The sequence below is a fragment of the Elephantulus edwardii genome, unplaced genomic scaffold (assembly GCF_000299155.1).
Source record: "Elephantulus edwardii isolate Elephantulus edwardi_28Jun2011 unplaced genomic scaffold, EleEdw1.0 scaffold00072, whole genome shotgun sequence".
Lineage (NCBI taxonomy): Eukaryota > Metazoa > Chordata > Mammalia > Macroscelidea > Macroscelididae > Elephantulus > Elephantulus edwardii.
The window spans coordinates 14576327-14582541 of NW_006399822.1; the positions used below are offsets into that span (position 1 = coordinate 14576327).

Genomic DNA, 6215 nt, shown 5'->3' on the forward strand with positions numbered 1-6215 from the left:
ACCAACCAGTAGCTGCAGCTGTGAATTGCCTGGGGAGAGAATATCCATCTTCCTGCAGTGAAGACAGTGGTGGATTCAAACAGCAATACTTGCAGACACTCTGTCAATTGAATCTTTGCCAGTTTTCCATCTTTTCAATGATCTTCAATTTTACTAATCATGATATATCTCTCCAGTGACCGACTTTTTATCAAAATATAAATTATTTGCTCAGTTTACTGATTGAAAAGTGATGATGAAAGTATGCAACCATGACATACACCTTTCCTTATTTAAGACTCCATATGATTCCCTTGGTCTATTGAAATGACTAGGGAGCTCTGGTAGCCAGGTGGTAAGAAACTGAGCTGCAATCTTGAAGGCACACAGTTCAAATCCACCGGCGTATATGCAAGAAAGAGATGGCCAATCTCCTTTTATGAGATTTAATCAACAACATTCAAATAACTGCTTTTTTTTTCTTTGCACAGATTCTGCATAAGGACAATTAAGTGGAATTCTCATTCTTTGCTATGTTATCCAAAGTTTTCTTGATCCACAGAGTTGACTTTTTCATAGTCAATAATACACAGGTAGTCATCTTTGTAGTAGTTTCTGCTTTCACCTAAGACCTATCAACAATGAAATCTCTTGTTCCATGACTTTTTCTGAATCTCGCGTGAGTTTCTGGCAGTATTCTGTCAATGCACTGCTTCAGTAATTTTAATTATCTTCAGCAATATTTTACCTATGTGTGATACTAATAATATATTGTTCTATAATTTTCACATTCTTTTGCATCATCTTTCTTTGGAGTAGACAGAATATGTATCTCTTCTATTTACTTGGCTAGGCATAGATGATTGGACACATCCAGTGCTATATACATTTGTTGAAATATCTCACTTAGTAGTCCATCAGTTCCCAGAGTTGTACTTTTCACCAATACCTTCTTTGCAGCTTTGGCTTCTTCCTTCAATATCTGATTATACATCCATTTTAGGGGTATTTTCGGTTTGGTCTGTTCTGATATGCATTTTAGTTTTTTCTGAGCTTTTTTGTGACTCTTTGCTATATTCATGTATAATATCCAATAACTCTTCTGGGTTAGGGGTCAATATTGTTCAATGAATCAAATCTAATTGTGAGATAGTTTCAAAACTCAGATAGGATATAACCAATATTGTGTTTTCGGCTCTTGACTTTCTTCAGCATCAACTTGAATTTGTGCAAGAGCAATTGATGGTCTGTTTCAGAGTCAGCTCTTAGTCTTATTATTAATGATGAAATTGAGCTGCTTCATTGTTTCTTTTCATAATTGATTTGATTCCTGTGTATTCTGCCTATCATTACCCTTATGCATAGTTAATGTGCATATTTTTTAAGATGAATAAGCTCTTGGCCAAAATAATTCTGTAATATGAGCTTGATTTCTACCACAAATACCATAATTTATGACCACCAATTGCACCAATTGTTCTTTGTTTCTAACTTTTGTGCTACAAACCCCAGTTTTTATTAAGGTATCTAGATTGGATATTTGATCAATTTTAGACTGCTGAATTCATAGAAATCCTCAAACTGTTCATCTTTGACTTTTGTGGCTAGTGAGTAAACTTAAATAATAGTTGTTTCACTTTTTTAGGCAATAATGTTGTAATCAAGTATCATCTACTCTGACTCATCGTGACTTTATGTACAATACATTCCTCACTATCTCTGCTCATTGTTGCAGTCACTGTGTTTACTCATCTCCTCAAGGATCTTCCCTTCCGTCTTTGAAACTCCACATTTCCAAACGTGATCTCACTTTCCAAGAACTGGGCTCTCTTCATATCATGTCTAAGAGTACTCTGGCTACTTTTCTTCTATGATTGGTTTGCTCTTTTGGCAATTCATTGAATATTCAATACTCTTTGGTAATACCACAGTTCCAAAAGATCAATTCTTCTTTCCAACTTACACAAGCATATGTTGTTATGTACTCTCAAGTCAGAACAAACTCATAACTGATGCTCCAGTGAGTTTTCAGAGGCAATAAATACATGGAAAGAGACTTCTTAATCTTTTTCTTGAGGGGTAGCTGGTGGAGTTGAGCTTTGTGCTGTTGAGGTGGCAATGCAACTCTTACCACTCTGTCACAAATATATGATGTAAATTAAAATACTGTGGCTTGAGTAAGGTGCACCATGGTCTTTAATCTAGCAGGGAACATTGTATTAGAGCAACTTAAGTGTTTTTATGGTTGATAAAACATTGTATTAGAGCAACATAAGTGTTTTTATAGTTGATATTTCTTTCTTAAGGAGTAATATAAAAATGACTACACTGGTGCTGATATTCAGCCAGTATAGACAAGTAAGTTATTAAATATATAAATACTATTTAATATGTTGGGAATTGGCCTATGTCCTGACTCCCCAAGTGTCTCAGACTCTTAGTCCTTTCCAAAGTATGTATCTCCCTCCTCCCCATTCCATCTTCAAGACACAACAGCTTGGTCTCATGTGTGGAATATCAGTGCCTTTAGGGTCTCAGTCAATCCTGTGTTGACATTTGGCTTCTTGTAGGTATTCTGATGTATGAATGCTAAAGACTTTACTACCACCCTGACATTTCATTTAACACTTATTTAAGGCCTTACTGTACATATTCTCAGCTAGTTCTCACAGCAAACTTTAAAATCTATGCCTGTGAAGTGTGCCATTATTTCATTAAAAAGAAACAATAACGTAAATGTTGATAGGAGTGTTATGAAATATAAGCAATGCCAAATTTATACCTTGTTGTTGATTGCCTTTGAGTCGAGCATAACTCATAGTGATCTTATGAACAAAAGACTTGAGGCCCCTATACGACTATAGACATTTATCAAAGTTCAAAGGGTTTCTGGAGGCATGTAATTTAGGAAGTGGATGCCACTCCTGCTTCCAAACCTGTCATAGTATGTTACTGTTTTTATATGGCATTGAGTTGCTTGTGACTCACAGCAACCCTATGTACAGCATCTCTGAACCAATTACAAACTTTGTAAGCAAACCAACATGAAAGTTAATTCAAAAAAAAAAAAACAACACCCAAAACGCATCCATCCATTCCACCAGCAAACATACAGCTTTGTCAGCCCCTGGGTCAGGAGTCCACAGCTCTGTCCTGCACCAGTTTCTAATTTCTGCCACCACTACTGCTGTGCATCTTTCCTCAGCTCTCTCACTATCCTGCTATCTCATAGACTCTCCCTAGTTCCCCAGTGTTACAGCTCTCTATCTCTGGTTTGTGCAGGTATCTCAGTTTAAAGGCCATGCTGAACCCTCTGGTGGTTCTTTCTTGATGGCAAGATCCCCATTTTGCACCTCAGCCACAGCTGAAGTCTAATGCAATTCCAAAACAGACTATTCCACATGTTAGTGTTCTACACATCTTAGCACCAAACCATCCAGTCCTCTAGTTGGACTACGGACACCTCATGCAACATCTCTCATTTGCATAGTCCTACTTAGCCATGTGACAAGGTTACAAAGACAACAGCTTAGAAGTGCCACAGCAACTATACTACAACCATTTTAAATAATTTTACCCAGATACAATTGGAAAACACAAAATATTAACCATAAAGCTTACTACAGCACCCAACAGCAATCAGATCAAAAGAGTACATAGTGAACAAGAGTCTGTATGTCTATAGTAAATTTTCTGTTATTTGGAACTACACAAGTAGGATCCACCTTTTTATTTTTTTAAAGTCATCATCCAGGCAGGCATTCCTCTTCCCCTCCGCCCTTCTATCCACATCTTAGTACCTCTATCTAGGCCTCAAAGAGTGAACAGTGTCCAATTATAAAAAGTTCAAGTTCTCAAATATTAGCAAGAATCTTTTCATGTTCATCCCATGAAGGCTTACTTATGGATGCCTTGTATCTTAAGTTAGGAAACTCTGAGGGCACAGTCTGTAAGAGCCTTGCACCACTAAACTAAAGCATCCCTCTCCAGCCAGTCCACCAGTGTCTCCTCAGGAGAAAGACAGGTAATCTCCTCCCACACTATTTACAACCTCTGAAAACTCCTGAGGGATCAGCTATGAGTCAGCTAGCTCTAAAGCAGCTCCAGTGAGTTTGAGTTTTAGATCTTAAATTGGATCTTAATATTCAGGAAGTAGTTAGGGTTATTTTTTAAAAAACAATAAAAAAATTTGCTCTATAGAGGTAACTCGTGGTGGCTGTGATGCCAAACACTGTGACACTGATGTGTCAAATGCGATAATGGTTACCATGGTGGGCAGTGTTTGGTGGAGCTCCCTGATTAAAACAAGCTTGGAAGCAAGAGTGGCATTGACTTCTGAATTAGCTTGCCTCCAGAAACCCTATGAACTTACAGAAACGATGAAAGTTATACAAGTGTTCAGGTCTTTTATTCATAGTGTCAAATCGCCTATGATTTGATGGCAATTAACAATAGTCAGGAATAATTTACTATCACATATGTTTTTAGCTTTAAGTGGGGGGAGGAACTGCTTGGTAAAATAGTCATCTTTTAGACACAGTTCCATATTTATCCCCAAATAGCAAGTCTAGCTTATCAATTTGCCCAATTTTGTCAATGAAACCCACTAAATAACTAACAATCTAAAAAAGCTTTTTCTTTAGATACTTCTGTGCCTTAATGAATTTAAACTCTTGGTTAAAAGTAACCTTATTTCTTGCATTATAAGAGAAATAGGGTAAATGTAGAGATTCCTCACAGCCAGCTCACAGGGTCACTAGCATCTGCACACATCCAAACTCATAGTCTTTCTGCTGCCAAAGAACTGCTATTCTTTTCTATCTTTGGGTCCATACTTCTTCTCCTCCCAGGAGTCTTTCATTTTCAATTACTCTTTATTGCCCAACATAGTTCAACTCTGAAAAGTGACGTTTATACACCAAAGCTCCACCATTCAGCTCAAAAAGAAAAAAGTAGACAAACCTCACTTAGTCTGTGGGGAAGGGTGGGAAGGGAATGAGCTGTGTCTTGTTGACAGACCACAGGTGCTAGGGACAGTTGGATTCTTGGATCTTCACGTCACACGGGGCAGGTTTGTACACAAGTGTGAATATCCAGACACTATGCTAATACTCAGGCCATGTATCCAAAAGAAGAGCCCTTCTTATAATGCATCAGATGGGTTAGCGCAGTCGCCATGAATATTGGTCACTTGTACTCAAATGTAGAGAGGTCACAATTAAGAGAAGAAATGTTGAGTTAAAAGAGATTAACACGGCCAAGATGTCATTCCCCAAGTACAAGCCGTCGCGCCTCTCCACTCTACCCACTACCCTCGACCCAGCCGAATACAACATCTCTCTAGAGACCCGGCGGGCTCAAGCCGAGCGGCTGGCCATTAGATCCCGGCTTAAACGGGAGTATCTGCTTCAGCTCAATAACCCCAACCGGATCATTGAAGATCCTGCCTTGACTCGTTGGACATATGCAAGATCAGCAAATATATATCCCAATTTCAGGCCGACTCCCAAGCTCTCTCTCACAGGAGCTGTGTTTGGCCTTGGGCCCCTCTTCTTCTGGTACTACGTTTTCAAAACCGAGAGAGATAGAAAAGAAAAACTTATCCAGGAAGGAAAATGGGAACGAACATTTAACATCTCATATTAAGTGAGACAGAGATGACTGTGTATTATTGTTTAAATAAATCTTCTATTAATAAAAAAAAAGATATTAACACAAAACTTCCAATGGTAGTTCCAGAAGACAAAGCAAAGCATTCTAATGTAATGTGCAAAGAGACAGAGTTAGAGAATCAAAAGGGAAGACAGACCACACTCAGAATTGCAATACTGAAGATCTCTTTGGGCAAAATCTTGAATGATGCATGAAGCATAAAAACAAGATAAAAGAAATACACGCTGCCAAAAAGAAATGGTCAACACTTAAACACTTCAGGAAGCTAAATATAATCAAGATCCAATAGGAAAGAACCTGAAGAAATAAGTTCAATCTGCACTGAAGTGACCTAAACTACCCCAGGAACTGATGGAAAAGCAACTGAGGTGTTTCAGGCAACAGATGTAGTCCTGGAAATATTATTAATTATACTAATAAATGATAATTTGTACTTTATGTAGAGAAAGTGTATTTTGTTATACTTTCCTTGAAAGTTTAAGATTTTTTAAAATTTTCTTTATTTTTCATTTCAATGAACATCTACAGAGATTTTGGAATTCCATTCATTCATTGTTGCACCC

The 6215-nt window shown here is 37.7% G+C and overlaps 1 pseudogene; it reads left to right on the plus strand.

Moving 5' to 3' along the window:
• The first annotated feature begins 5241 nt into the window (after positions 1-5241).
• LOC102853200 lies at positions 5242-5625 on the plus strand (annotated as a pseudogene).
• The last annotated feature ends 590 nt before the right edge of the window (positions 5626-6215 follow it).